At 38.5% G+C, this 16,100-nt stretch overlaps 1 protein-coding gene across 11 annotated transcripts in view; it reads right to left on the bottom strand.

Annotated features, from left to right (window-relative positions):
* A2ML1 (alpha-2-macroglobulin like 1) overlaps positions 1 to 16,100 on the bottom strand; it is an 82,780-nt gene that overhangs the window by 55,577 nt on the left and 11,103 nt on the right. For 6 of the 11 annotated variants that reach the window (XM_068561532.1, XM_068561524.1, XM_068561526.1 and 3 more), the window contains 2 exons: positions 12,964 to 13,252; positions 11,848 to 11,997 (listed from right to left, as the gene is read on the bottom strand). The exons of 4 other annotated variants lie outside the window; for them this stretch is intronic. The gene's annotated coding sequence lies outside the window, so the exon portion shown is untranslated. The remainder of the gene's footprint in view (positions 1 to 11,847; positions 11,998 to 12,963; positions 13,253 to 16,100) is intronic. One more of the 11 variants, XM_068561525.1, reaches the window with a different exon arrangement.

The following is a 16,100-nucleotide window of genomic DNA, read 5'->3' as shown; positions in this document are numbered from 1 at the left end:
GAAGAACACACTGTATCCTCAGGCCTCTTAGAACAGTGTCTGGCTGTGGTAGGCATTTATTAAATAGGAATGAATGAAAAAAATGAGAGCAAAAAGGCCTAATTAAGGTGATTTCAGCAAAAATCATACAGTAAGAACCTCCAAAAGTTTGTCCCTCCACAAAAGCAAACAAAAAGCCTGGCAAGAATGGCCAGAATCAGCTCTAGAATTCAAAATTAACCTAAGGCTTTCAGCAATCCAAGGAACATTTAGTTAAGAAAAAGAGCTGAACCCTGGTAACAGCAATGAGCCTTGTGGCATTTTAACTCACCTTAGTCCCATCCCCCCAGTTCCATGGCAGCCTTAAAATAACAGCCTGCATTTCTAATACTGGCAGGGAGCAGAAAGGATCTCATTCCCCAAAAAATGTCATTATTTGATCTATCTGCTAGGGGTTCCCTGGAAGAGCACTGGAAAGGCTCTTTATTCAACTTCACACAAACTTGCCTGGTACTAACCACCTTAGGGAGGGAGGGAAGAGCTTTTCCGGAATGTTTCAACATCACAGCTGCCTGAGATGTTGACACACACAGTAGACTAACCAGAAAGCTTAACAAGAAAAGCTGAGGCATGAGATATCCATAGGGACTCTGAAAAACTCTGACACTGAAAAATTCTTTGGAATTATTTGAAAAAGCCACTAAACAAACAAATAACTAGTCTAAGAAGTTGCAAAATGATAAACCCTGAGGAGGCAGGAGAATCTGCTTTCCCGAGCTGCCACATATTATTATTTGAGATGTTTAATAAAAAAAAAATATGAGAAACAAGAAAGTATCACCTATACACAGGGGAAAAAAAAACAACAATCAATAGAAATAGTCTCTGGGATTTCCCTAGTGGCTCAGTGGTTAAGAATCCGCCTGCCAGTGCAGGGGACATGGGTTCGAGCCCTGGTCCGGGAAGATACCACATGCCACGGAGCAACTAAGCCCGTGCGCCACAACTACTGAGCCTGCACTCTAGAGCCCTCAAGCCACAACTACTGAGCCCGTGTGCCACAACTACTGAAGCCTGTGTGGCTAGAGCCCATGCTCCGCAACAAGAGAAGCCACCGCAATGAGAAATGAGAAGCCCACTCACTGCAACAAAGAGTAGCCCCTGGCTCACTGCAACTAGAGAAAGCCCGTGTGCAGCAACGAAGACCCAACACAGCCAGAAAGAAAGAGAAAGAAAGAAAAAAGAAAGAAAGAAGAAAAAAGAAAGAAAGAAAGAAAACAGATAGAAAGAAAAAAGAAAGAAAAAAGAAAGGAAAGAAAGGAAGGAAGGAAGGAAGGAAGGAAGGAAGGAAGGAAGGAAGGAAGGAAGGAAGAAAGAAAGAAAGAAAGAAAGAAAGAAAGAAAGAAAGAAAGAAAGAAAGAAAGGAAAGAAGGAAGGAAGGAAGGAAGGAAGGAAGGAAGAAAGGAAGAAAGGAAGAAAGAAAGAAAAAGCCCCTGAAGAAGCCCAGATGTTGTACTTACTAGATAAAGACTTTGGGTCAATTATTTTAAATACGATCAAAGAGCTAACAGAAATCATGTCTAAAGAGCTGAAGAATGTATGGGAATGATGTCTCATCAAATAGAGAATATCAATAAAGAGATAGAAAGTTTTTAAAGGACCTAAATAGAGATTCTGAAGTTGAAAAGCATATATTCTATCCTGAACAATGTTTTATATGCACTAGAGAAAATGTATTTTGCTGCTGCTGGGTGTTGAAGTGTTCCATGGATGTCTGTTAGATGTACTGTTGTTCAAGTCTATTTCCTTGTTGATTTTCCTTGTGGTTGTTCTATCCATTATTGAAAGTGGGATATTAAATTCTACAGCTATTATTGTTGAATTGTCTATTTCTTCCTTCAATTTTGTACATTTCTTGCTTGTTTTTCAGACCTTATTAGGTGCATATATTTATAATCGCTATTTCTTCTTCATAGATTGACCTTTTGTCATTATGTCCTTTTTTTGGTCTCTAGTAACAATTTTTGTCTGAAAGTCTGTATTGTCTAATATTAGTATAGTTACTCTAGCTCTCATTTGATTACTGTTTCATGGCATATCTTTTTCTGTCCTTTCACTTCGAGCCTACTTGCATCTTTGAATCAAAAGTGACAACATATCACTGGATCACTTTTTTCCTTTTATATAGCCGTATGCCAATTTCAGCCATTTGATAATATAATCTACTTACATTTAATGTATTAAAGGATAAGTTAGGTCACTCCCTCTTGTGAGAACACCAGAATCACAACTAACTGCTGAACAATCATTGACAGGAAGACACTGGAACTCACCAAAAAAGATACCCCACATCCAAAGACAAAGTAGAAGCCACAATGAGACAGTAGGAGGGGCACAATCACAAAAAAATCAAATCCCATAACTGCTGGGTGGGTGACTCACAAAGTGGAGAGCACTTATACCACAGAAGTCCACCCACTGGAGTGAAGGTTCTGAGCCCCACCTCAGGCTTCCCAACCTGGGGGTCCAGCAAAGGGAGGAGGAATTCCTAGAGAATCAGACTTTGAAGTCCAGCGGGATTTGATTGCAGGACTTCGACGGGGCTGGGGGAAACAAAGACTCCACTCTTGGAGGGCACACACAGAGTAGTGTGCGCATCGGGACCCAGGGGAAGGAGCAGTGACCCCATAGGAGACTGAACCAGACCTACCTGCTGGTGTTGGAGGTTCTCCTGCAGAGGTGGGGGGTGGCTGTGGCTTACCATGAGGACAAGGACACTGGCAGCAGAAGTTTTGGGAAGTGCTCCCTGGCGTGAGTCCTCCCAGAGTCCACCATTAGCCCCACCAAAGAGCCCGGATAGGCTCCAGTGTTGGGCTGCCTCAGACCAAACAACCAACACAGGGAAGGAACCCAGTCCCACCCATCAGCAGACAAGCAGATTAAAGTTTTACTGAGCTCTGCCCACCAGAACAACAGCCAGCTCTACCCACCACCAGTCCCTCCCATCAGGAAACTTCCACAAGCCTCTTAGATAGCCTCATCCACCAGAGGGCAGACAGCAAAAGCAAGAAGAACTATGATCCTGCAGCCTGTGGAACAAAAACCACATTCACAGAAAGATAGACAAAATGAAAAGGCAGAGGGCTATGTACCAGATGAAGGAACAAGAAAAAACCCCAGAAAAACAACTAAATGAAGTGGAGATAGGAAACCTTCCAGAAAAAGAATTCAGAATAATGATAGTGAAGATGATCCAGGACCTCGGAAAAAGAATGGAGGCAAAGATCGAGAAAATGCAAGAAATGTTTAACAAAGACTTAGAAGAATTAAAGAACAAACAAACAGAGATGAACAATACAATAACTGAAATGAAAAATACACTAGAAGGAATCAATAGCAGAATAACTGAGGCAGAAGAAGGGATAAGTGACCTGGAAGATAGAATGGTGGAATTCACTACTGCAGAACAGAATAAAGAAAAAAGAATGAAAAGAAATGAAGACAGCCTAAGAGACCTCTGGGACAACATTAAACACAACATTTGCCTTATAGGGGTCCCAGAAGGAGAAGAGAGAGAGAAAGGACCCGAGAAAATATTTGAAGAGATTATAGTCGAAAACTTCCCTAACATGGGAAAGGAAATAGCCACCCAACTCTAGGAAGCACAGAGAGTCTCATACAAGATAAACCAAAGGAGAAACATGCCAAGACACATAGTAATCAAATTGGCAAAAATTAAAGACAAAGAAAAATTATTGAAAGCAGCAAGGGAAAAATGACGAATAACATACAAGGGAACTCCCATAAGGTTAACAGCTGATTCTTCAGCAGAAACTCTACAAGCCAGAAGGGAGTGGCATGATATACTTAAAGTGATGAAAGGGAAGAAACTACAACCAAGATTACTCTACTGGGCAAGGATCTCATTCAGATTCGATGGAGAAATCAAAAGCTTTACAGACAAGGAAAAGCTAAGAGAATTCAGCACCACTAAACCAGCTCTACAACAATGCTAAATGAACTTCTCTAAGTGGGAAACACAAGAGAAGAAAAGGACCTATATAAACAAACCCAAAACAATTAAGAACATGGTAATAGGAACATACATATCAATAATTACCTTAAACGTGAATGGATTAAATGCTCCAACCAAAAGATACAGGCTCGCTGAATGGATACCAAAACAAGGCCCATATATATGCTGTCTACAAGAGACTCACTTCAGACCTCGAGACACATACAGACTGAAAGTGAGGGGATGGAAAAAGATATTCCATGCAAATAGAAATGAAAAGAAAGCTGGAGTAGCAATATCATATCAGATAAAATAGACTTTAAAACAAAGAACATTACAAGAGACAAGGAAGGACACTACATAATGATCAAGAGATCAATCCAAGAAGAAGATATAACAATTATAAATATATATGTACCCAACATAGGAGCATCTCAATACATAAGGCAACTGCTAACAGCTATAAAAGAGGAAATCGACAGTAACACAATAATAGTGGGGGGCTTTAACACCTCACTTACACCACTGGACAGATCATCCAGACAGAAAACTAATAAGAAAACATAAGCTTTAAATGACACAATAGGCCAGATAGATTTAATTGGTATTTGTAGAACATTCCATCCCAAAACAGCAGATTACACTTTCTTCTCAAGTGTGCACGGAACATTCTCCAGGATAGATCACATCTTGGGTCACAAATCAAGCCTCAGTAAATTTAAGAAAATTGAAATCATATCAAGCATCTTTTCTGACCACAACGCTATGAGATTAGAAATGAATTACAGGGAAAAAATCATAAAAAACACAAACACATGGAGGCTAAACAATACGTTACTAAATAACCAAGAGATCACTGAAGAAATCAGAGAGGAAATCAGAAAATACCTAGAGACAAATGACAATGAAAACACGACAATCCAAAACCTATGGGATGCAGCAAAAGCAGTTCTAAGAGGGAAGTTTATAGCAATACAAGCCTACCTCAAGAAACAAGAAAAATCTCAAATAAACAATCTAACCTTACACCTAAAGGAACTAGAGAAAGAGGAACAAACAAAACCCAAACTTAGCAGAAGGAAAGAAACCATAAAGATCAGAGCAGAAATAAATGAAATAGAAATGAAGAAAACAGTAGCAAAGATCAATAAAAGTAAAAGCTGGTTCTTCGAGAAGATAAACAAAATTGATAAACCTTTAGCTAGACTCATCAAGAAAAAGAGGGAGAGGACTCAAATCAATAAAATTAGAAATGAAAAAGGAGAAGTTACAACAGACACCACAGAAATACAAAGCATCCTAAGAGACTACTACAAGCAACTCTATGCCAATAAAATGGACAACCTGGAAGAAATGGACAAATTCTTAGAAAGGTATAACCTTCCAAGACTGAACCAGGAAGAAACAGAAAATATGAACAGACCAATCACAAGTAATGAAATTGAAACTGTGGTTAAAAATCTTCCAACAAACAAAAGTCCAGGACCAGATGGCTTCACAGGTGAATTCTATCAAACATTTAGAGAGGGGCTAACACCCATCCTTCTCAAACTCTTCCAAAAATTTGCAGAGGAAGGAACACTCCTAAACTCATTCTATGAGGCCACCATCACCCCGAAACCAAAACCAGACAAAGATACTACAAAAAAAGAAAATTACAGACCAATACCATTGATGAAAATAGATGCAAAAATCCTCAACAAAATACCAGCAAACAGCATCCAACAACACATTAAAAGGATCATACACCATGATCAAGTGGGATTTATCCCAGGAATGTAAGGATTCGTCAATATATGCAAATCAATCAATGTGATACACTGAAAAAACTATATGATCATGTCAATAGATGCAGAAAAAGCTTTTGACAAAATTCAACACCCATTTATGATAAAAACTCACCAGAAAGTGGGCATAGGGAACCTACCTCAACATAATAAAGGCCACATATGACAAACCCACAGCAAGCAACATTCTCAATGGTGAAAAACTGAAAGCATTTCCTCTAAGATCAGGAACAAGACAAGGTTGCCCACTCTCACCACTATTATTCAACATAGTTTTGGAAGTCCTAGCAATGGCAATCTGAGAAGAAAAAGAAATAAAAGAAATACAAATTGGAAAAAAAGTAAAACTGTCACTGTTTGCAGGTGACATGATACTATACACAGAGAATCCTAGAGATGCCACCAGAAAACTACTAGAGCCAATCAATGAGTTTGGTAAAGTTGCAGGATACAAAATTAATGCACAGAAACCTCTTGCATTCCTATACACTAATGATGAAAAATCTGAAAGAGAAATTAAGGAAACACTCCCATTTACCATTGCAACAAAAAGAATAAAATACCTAGGAATAAACCTACGTAGGGAGACAAAAGATCTGTATGCTGGAAACTCAAAGACACTGATGAAAGAAATTAAAGATGACACAAACAGATGGAGAGATATACCATGTTCCTGGATTGGAAGAATCAATATTGTGAAAATGACTATACTACCCAAAGCAATCTACAGATTCAATGCAATCCCTATCAACTTACCAATGGCATTTTTTTACAGAACTAGAATAAAAAATCTTAAAATTTGTATGGAGACACAAAAGACCCCAAATAGCAAAAGCAGTCTTGAGGGGAAAAAACGGAGCTGGAGGAATCAGACTCCCTCACTTCAGACTATACTACAAAGCTACAGTAATCAAGACAATATGGTTCTGGCACAAAAACAGAAACATAGATCAATGGAACAGCATAGAAAGCCCAGAGATAAACCCATGCACCTATGGTCAACTAATCTATGACAAAGGAGGCAAGGATATACAATGGGGAAAAGACAGTCTCTTGAATAAGTGGTGCTGGGAAAACTGGACAGCTTCAGGTAAAAATGAAATTAGAACACTCCCTAACACCATACACAAAAATAAACTCAAAATGGATTAGAGACCTAAATGTAAGACTGGACAGTATAAAACTCTTAGAGGAAAACATAGGAAGAACACTCTTTTGACATAAATCACAGCAAGATCTTTTTGGATCCACCTCCTAGAGTAAGGGAAATAAAAACAAAAATAAACAAATGGGACCTAATGAAACTTAAAAGCTTTTGCACAGCAAAGGAAACTACAAACAAGACGAAAAGACAACCCTCAGAATGGGAGAAAATATTTGCAAAAGAATCGACGGACAAAGGATTAATCTCCAAAATATATAAACAGCTCATGCAGCTCAATATTAAAAAAACAAACAACCCAATCCAAAAATGGGCAGAAGACCTAAATAGACATGTCTCCAAAAAAGACATACAGATGGCCAAGAAGCACATGAAAAGCTGCTCAACATCACTAATTATTAGAGAAATGCAAATCAAAACTACAATGAGGTATCACCTCACACCATTTAGAATGGGCATCATCAGAAAATCTACAAACAACAAATGCTGGACAGGGTGTGGAGAAAAGGGAACCCTCTTGCACTGTTGGTGGGAATGTAAATTGATACAGCCACTGTGGAGAACAGTATGGAGGTTCCTTAAAAAACCAAAAATAGAATTACCATATGACCCAGCAATCCCACTACTGGGCATATACCCAGAGAAAACCATAATTCAAAAAAATACATGCACCCCAATGTTCACACAGCACTATTTACAATAGCCATGTCATGGAAGCAACCTAAATGCCCATCGACAGACAAATGGATAAAGAAGATGTGGTACATACATACAATGGAATATTACTCAGCCATAAAAAGGAACGAAATCGGGTCATTTGTAGAGACGTGGATGAATCTAGAGACTGTCATACAGAGTGAAGTAAGTCAGAAAGAGGAAAACAAATATCATATATTAACGCATATATGTGGAACCTAGAAAAATGGTACAGATGAACCGGTTTGCAGGGCAGAAATTGAGACACAGACGTAGAGAACAAATGTATGGACACCAAAGGGGGAAGGCAGTGGGGGTGGGGGGTGGAGGGGGGTTGTGTGATGAATTGGGAGATTGGTATTGACATATATACACTAATGTATAAAATGGATAACTAATAAGAACCTGCTGTATAAAAAAATAAATAAAAAAAAAAAATAAAATTCCAAAAAAAAGAAAAAATTAAAAAATAAACAAGCTAAAAGGAAAAAAAAAAAGGATGTTAGGATTTATGTCTGCCATTTTGCCATTTGCTTATTATATGTCGTTTTGTTCCTCAATTCCTCCATTACTGCATTCCCTTTTGTTGTAGATATCACTTAAATTTCCTTGTTTCTTTACTACATGTTTTTTTTTCTTTATTGGAGTATAATTGCTTTACAATGGTGTGTTAGCTTCTGCTGTATAACAAAGTGAATCAGCTATACATATACATATATCCCCATATCCCCTCCCTCTTGTGTCTCCCTCCCACCCTCCCTATCCCACCCCTCTAGGTCATCACAAAGAACCGAGCTAATCTCCCTGTGCTATGCAGCTGCTTCCCACTAGCTATTTTACATTTGGTAGTGTATATATGTCAATGCTACTCTCTCAATACGTCCCAGCATGTTTAAATTATGTGTTTAGTGGTTGCTCTGTGGATTACTATTAACACCTTAATTGGTAGCAATCTAACTTGGATTAATATAAATTTCAACAGTTTACAGAAACTTTGCTCTTACGTAGCTCCACTCCCTCCTACCTTTATGCTGTATAATCTCAATTGACCTATCTTCAAGTTTGCTGATTCTTATTCCTGCTCAAATTTCCTTTAGTGCTTGTTTCCTTTCAGGTGTTATATTTTTCAACTCCAGAGTTCCTGTTTGGCTCCTTTTATAATTTTTATTTCTTTATTGGTATTCTCTATTTGATGAGATATTGTTCTCAAACTTTAGTTCTTTAGACAAAGTTTTCATTTAGTTCTTTGAATATTTTAAATAGCTGATTTAATGTGTCCTAACATTTTGTCAGAAACTGGGCATTTCAAGTAATATAATGTAGCAACTCTGGCAGTCAGTCTCTCCTCTTCCCAGTTCGTTGTTGTTTCTTCTTGTAATTATTGATGGTTTAGTGACTCTTCTGTACTGATTCTGTAAAGTCTATATTCTTTTTTGTGTGCAGCCACCAAAGTCCGTACTCAGTTAGCTTAGTGGTCAACTAATAACTGGAGAGAGATTTCTTTAAGGCAAAAAATGTCCTTAAACCAATAAATCTCTCAGTCTTGCTGAGGAGTTCTGTGGTTATATTGGAGCATATCTTCAAATTTAGCCAGGCAGTTTGCAACAGTATCTTAGCCTTCACTTCCTGCTTGTGCAGAGTCTCAAGGTCAGTCAGAGGTGAGAGCTTAGGGCCTTCTCGCCCCCTTGCATTGGAAGCGTGGAGTCTTACCCACTGGACCATCAGGGAAGTTCCTGAATGGCTTTTAGTCTGTGGCAATTTTTTCCCACTCCTGATGCAATACCCTTCTGAGTTCTCTACTTTTTGTCCCATGATATATTTGGGTTTTCCACTGTGGCTGGTGGGAATAAAACTATTCCAGTCCTTTTGTGAGCCCCAGGGACCATTCCTACTAATAATTTCAGGTGGTTCTTTTGCTGCCCTTGGGTAGTTTCTTCACATGCATATGCTGGTAAGACTCATCTGGAAAACTCAGCAAGACCCTCTGCAAATCTCTGTATTCTCTCTCTGTGGTCATCTTTCCTCTCTGGTACTCTGCCCTGAGAATTCCACCAGGCTGGCCCTCTAACCCTCAACTCCATTTCTTCAACTCAGTGGCCCCACTAAGCTCCTTTAAGATTGCCTTCCCCTGCACTGTGACCTGAAAACTCCCCATGTAGTAAGATGGAGCAATCACAGGGCTCACCCGAGTTGTTTTCCATCTCTAAGGGATCATTACCATGGGTTAACTGATGTCCAGTGCTTGAAAACCATTGTTATATATACTATGTCCTATTTTTCAGTTGTTTCAGATGGCAGGGTAAATTCAGTCTCTGTTACTTCATCTTGGCCAGAAGCTGAAGTCCTCTTGCCAGAATTACTGCAGTCGTCTTCCTGTTTCTACCTGTCCAGAGCCTATTATCAACAATGGAGCTAAAATGATCTTTTAAAAATGTAAGTTAGATCATATTACTTCTCTGCTCAAAACTGTCCAATGCTTCTCAATTTCTCTCAAAATAAAACAATGTCTCTGCAGTTATCTTAAGGCCCGCTTAATCTGGTCCTTAAATACCTTTCTTCCACTATTGCTCTCTGTGCTCCATCCATACTGACCTCATTGCTGTTCCTCAAACATTCCAGGCACACTTCCAGCTTAAGAACATTTACTATTTACTATCTGTTTCCCCTACTGTACCATAAAGCAAATGATGGCAAGGATTTAACCCAAACATCTAAAATAGTGTGTGGCACATAGTAGATCCCTTAAATATTTGTTGGATGAAACTCTGAGCCCAATCATAGAGCATTTAGGGTATTAGCAAGGTTACAAAACAGGCACTCAGCCACAGGAGACAAAACAGAAATCCAATTATCAAAAATGGAGTATAATATCAGAGTCTTGCCAGTAACAAAGATCATTTGATGCGAAGTGTTATTGTTGGATGAGAGATATTTAATGTGTTTTACCAAAGAGCAGAATTTAACCTAGAGATTGGGTTGAGATGGGGATACAGTGACGCAAACTGTGGGAAGCAGGACCTGATATTAAGCTCAGCCTGAAATACCTCAAAAACATGACTTCAAAGGGCAAAAATGTCTAATAGCAGAACTTCAGGAGGAGCTTGGATGTGTACTTGGAAAATATTATTCCTACTAGAATTATTTGAAGACTTGTTATATAAGACCATCATTCTTCTTTAAAAACCGATTTGTCAAGATTTTTAATGCTGATGAAGATGTGAAATGGGACCTTAGAAACTAACGGTAGAACTGTGTTGCAAACTTTTCAATTTTTAAAAAATTGTGGGGCTTCCCTGGTGGCGCAGTGGTTGAGAATCTGCCTGCCAATGCAGGGGACACGGGTTTGAGCCCTGGTCTGGGAGGATCCCACGTGCCGCGGAGCAACTAGGCCCGTGAGCCACAACTACTGAGCCTGCGCGTCTGGAGCCTGTGCTCCGCAACAAGAGAGGCCGTGATAGTGAGAGGCCCGCGCACCGCGATGAAGAGTGGCCCCCGCTTGCCACAACTACAGAAAGCCCTCGCACAGAAACGAAGACCCAACACAGCCAAAAATAAATAAATAAATAAATAAATAAATAAATAAATAAGGTACCGCTTACTTTAAAAAAAAAAAATTGTGGCAAATTGTACGTAAAATTTACCCTTCTAACCATTTTAAAGGGTACGGTTCAGTGGTATTAAGTGCATTCACGTTGCTGTGCAACCATCACCACCATCCATCTCCAGAACTGTTTCAATACAACCATTTTTTTTTTTTTTTAATTTTTTGTCTGCATCGCTGGGCTTGTGGGATCTTAGTTCCCTGACCAAGGATTGAACCCTGGCTCTCGGCAGTGAAAGCACTGAGCCCTAACCACTGGACTGCCAGGAAACTCTCTCAATACCATTCTTAAATGAAAACAAAAAAAAAAGTGCAACAAAAATTTTTTTCTACAAGTATTTATCCACCTATATAATTGTTGACTTAAAAAGAAACTTCTTCATTCAATATCCTGAAGAGATTAGTTATACAGTATAAGTAAAAGCAGGAGAAAACATGAATAAAGCCCAGAGGACCTCCTAATTCCTTGTGTGTACATTCAACCACATCTTGTGTTTTGTCTTTGAAGCAGAAAGACTTACAGGTCTCTTTGTCTAAGAAGAAAAACATGTGTCCTAGACTCAATCCTCTTTCATAACATCAGATCTCATTTTTCTTTCAAATATACCTTACTAGGAAGACTGCTTGGCGGTTCCTCCATTCTTTCATTCTGTGATATCTGCCAATACCAATTCTCCTGGCCTTGAGGAGGGTGGAGTTCTACGCAGTGGGCCACCTCATTTGAAGCTGGCAGCAGTTTGTGGGCTGAGGTCTCCATCTGCCCAAGATAGAGCAGCACGTAGTACCCATAGCAGTTCTAAAACATGTTTTTTGCTTTCCAAGGTAGTAATTATCTTGGTGTTCCCATTTAGGCCAGAGAATTATAGAAGGTACACAATATTTATTGCCTGTCATCCTTTGAGTGGCCATAAATTGGCAAGTTCAATTTCTCACAACTCACATCTCAGCTGCATGGAGAAACTCACTTCTTCCTTTATTTTCACACTCACCTCCTATAGATTCTCTTTCCATCTCTCCCCCCACCCCCAAATCTCCCCGTCCTCATCCCTCATCACTCTCATAAATTTGTCCCCGCTGCTTCTCTTTTTGGACCTGGTCTTTGTACGCACACAGGACATTTTTGTTCTTGAGTATTTTTGTGTCACCACTTTGGAAAGCTTATCCTCCCTTCCAGGTTTAACTACATCCTACATACAATATAACTGACACATTTAATATAGGTTAGAGCTAGAAGGGACATCAGAATTAACCCAGTCTAACTCCTTCCCTTTCCAGATGAGGAAACTGAAGCTTCTCAAAAGTAAGTGATTTATCTAGGGTTACTCAATTAGTCAACGGCTGAGGCAGCACGGAATACTATTTCCTGTCTCTCAATCCACTGCTCTTTCCATTACACAATGCTACTGCCCTAAATCATTCAATGTACTAGACCCCTGTGCCTGGGAAGCTATAAGCTATGCCCAGTACATGTTATCCCACCATCAGACAAGGCAGCACAAATCTGCCACAGTGCCTATATACTATAAATATTTATATAGAACAAAGTATATTTATACATTAGATTAAAACATTATTTATATTGAAAATATAATACATGTAAATATATATTTATAGTAAGTATATATTTATTTTACATACATACTTTTACTATAAAGATACTTGTATTAGGTTTCTATTGCTGTGTAACTCACTACCACAAATTTAGGGATTTAAAACAACTCACATTTATTATCTCACAATTGTCACGGGTAGGGAGTCTGGGCACAGGTCTTCTCAGGGTGTCAGGAGGCTGCAAATCTCATCTGAGTCTCAGGCTCCTCTTGCAAATTCTTGGTAGAATTCAGTTCCTTCTGACTCTGTTCCTCGCCCTCTCTTCTCCCCTCCACATGGCAGTTTGTTTCAAGGCCAACAGGAGTGTCTCTGCTGTTTCAAATCCAATTTCTCCTCTCTGTCCTCTAGAGCTTCTTTTAACCAGCCCAACTGATTGGGTTGAGCCCACCAAGGACAATCTCCTATTTGATTAATTTAAAGCCAACTGATTAGAGGTTTTAAGAGTTGCAAAATCCCTGTACCTTTGTCATATAACATAACCTAATCACAAGATGATAGTTCATCATACTCAGAGGTCCCATTTAAAGGGAGATAGAGCATGTATACCAGAGGATAGGAATCTTGCGGGTTTAATGGAAGATATATCATTCTTCTCACTTCCTGAGGATCCAGAGCTATTGCAATTAATTTCCCTTTACCAGATCATCATAAAACAGACCAAAGTGCTTGAAATCCCCACTCTGAGAACAGAGACTAAGAGTTAACCTAAGGGTAACTTTTTTAACATTTTGGCTTCGCTACTATGTAACCATTGGAAGGTCACTTAAATCCTCTAAATCTATGTCTTAATCTTTCAAATACTGTCTCCAGTAAAACAAGATAATAGTCTCTATATTAATACTCCCCATTTTCATTCCATTCATTGTCTCTTCTATCTTTTTAGGGAAGAAAACTGCCCTCCCCTCCCTCTTATTCTTGTGGGAAACTCGCTCTATTGTGTATTAGGAGGGGCTGATCTAGCTCGCCAAAACTCATTAGCCATCCTAATGGATCTGAAGTGATATCTCAGTGTAGTTTTGTTTTGCACTTCCCTCATGATTAGTGATGTTAGTTAGCATCTTTCCATGTGCTTACTGGCCATTTCTCCATGTTCTTCGGAGAACGTCTTTTCAAGTCCTTTGCCAATTTTTGAATTAAGTTATTTTTCTGTTGTTGCAATTTAGAAATTCTCAATTCTAGATATTAATCCCTTATCAGACATAGGTTTGTAAATATTTTCCCCCATTCTATGGATTACCGTTTTACTGTTGATATTATGCAAATTTGTTTTTAATCGTTCACAAGTATTTTTTCTTCTCTCCATCTCCCAGCTGAATTACAGGCTAGTGGAAGACAGAGATTATCGTTTATAGTTCTTTCATTATCCTTCAGTGCAAAGGGGAGAAATTCTAGATGAGCTATTTATTTAACATCAATTATGTTCCAAATGCTATTAGGTTTACTTTTAAATCAAAGAAAAACCTATCATTGATCCTTTTTGCCATAGAAAAATTGGTGCAAAGAGAACTTAACTTCCACACAATCACAGAACTAGCATGTGGCAAAGCTGAAATTTAGACTCAGTTCTAACTTGACTTTGACAATACTTGTGAAGTGATTAGGCTAGGGTTATTAGATTATTGGACAAATCATAGGCTTGACTGGTCTCATTAGTTTACTTCATTGCAAATTCCTTGAACTGGGCAATCTGTATAGATCTACTCCAAGTATAATATATTCATGTTATCCAAAGTCAGGTCTGGTCCAATGTATACTAGACCCAGTATATTTCAGGCTCTTTGGCAGAGATGCCTTACATAAAGTGGTCTGGAATTATGCTAATTCATCTTACACATAAATTGAACTTATAAAATGTTTATTACCTATGTCAGCAAATATATTAAATGTTTCTGACTAATGTTGGCATGTGTTTTCACTCAAATGGGTTTTCCTGGAGATGGAGTATATACTGAAATAAAATTATAAAACTGTTTTCAAAATATTGAATTGGTTGGCAGCCTTTTTTTCTGCTTTTATTATGATACCCTAATTATGCCAAATACGGATTTTGAAACTATTCCGAGTGTGTGTTTAAATACTCAGTTGATTTTATTGAACTGGTACAAATGACTTCACTATTCTTGTTGGCACTTTATAGTCCCTGGATGTTAATTAGACTTGGCAATTCTTTAATCCTACCACATCCCTATTATGGGCCAGCTGTCCTCCATTAGATCTAGTGTCACTCAGGCCAATCCAAGACTCTGCCTGGTTTCTGGAACCAAGCCATTACTTTTTAAAAATCAACTCACGTCTTTTTTTCCCATCCTTTGGTAATTAAGCACATGACCAAATTGTGGGATTCACTTTGAACATAACCATGGAAAACTTCGCTGTAGTTTTCCCAGGTACTATTTTTTACCATTAGTATACATATATTTCCCCCCCAAAGATTAGGTGTTCTAGCAACACTCAATTTGTGTTCAAGTTATTTTCAATGTTATCCTAAGAAAAATCTGTCAAAGTTTATTTTCGTGTTCTCAGTCTCCTTTCCTGTATCAGAACTCTTTGGTTGCATGTAACAATTTAAACAAAGAGCAAAAATCTATTGGAAGAATACTGGGATATTTCAGGTAACTAAGCCACGGAATTAAATTATGGTAGGAGCAAATAATAGCATTTTATATAGCTGTTTAGAAAAATTGAGGTAGTAGTATACACACTTGTATGGCAAGATATTCAATATAATATATTGTAAAGTTATGGAACACGGTTATATCATAATCCTATTGGGCTAAGAAAAAGAGACATGCTTATAAAATAAATTCAGAAATACTGGGAGGATATGCAAGAAAATATTAACAGTGATTCCCTCTAGGGAATAAGGTCAGGAGGAGTGGGAGAGGTGTCAGTAGATTTTTCTTTTCAGTTTATTCTCTTCTTGAGAACTATTTATCTACCAAGAGCACTGTGGCAGTCATACAAGTTTGCCAATCAGACCTCTCCTATAACTCGCTGTGAAAAATGTAGTTGGCTTGCCAGCCTCCAGCTGACATTCTTTTGGATCCACCTCCGTATTCTGCACCAAGGCCACTCTCTTCCTGGTTTACTCCTAGCCAATGACTGCACACAGCAGGGATACTAGGGCTCAGGGACATAATATACAACCACTGGTATGGTAAGTGAATTTTCCCCACTATCTCCATCAGGAAAGAAGACTAGAAATAGTTTGCATCCACATGGAATGGATAATATTCATTTAGTTTTGCT

Source organism: Eschrichtius robustus, chromosome 13 (assembly GCF_028021215.1).
Source record: "Eschrichtius robustus isolate mEscRob2 chromosome 13, mEscRob2.pri, whole genome shotgun sequence".
In the NCBI taxonomy this organism is placed as follows: Eukaryota; Metazoa; Chordata; class Mammalia; order Artiodactyla; family Eschrichtiidae; genus Eschrichtius; species Eschrichtius robustus.
Note: the sequence above shows the minus strand (reverse complement) of the source record. Positions and strands in the feature narration are given on the sequence as shown.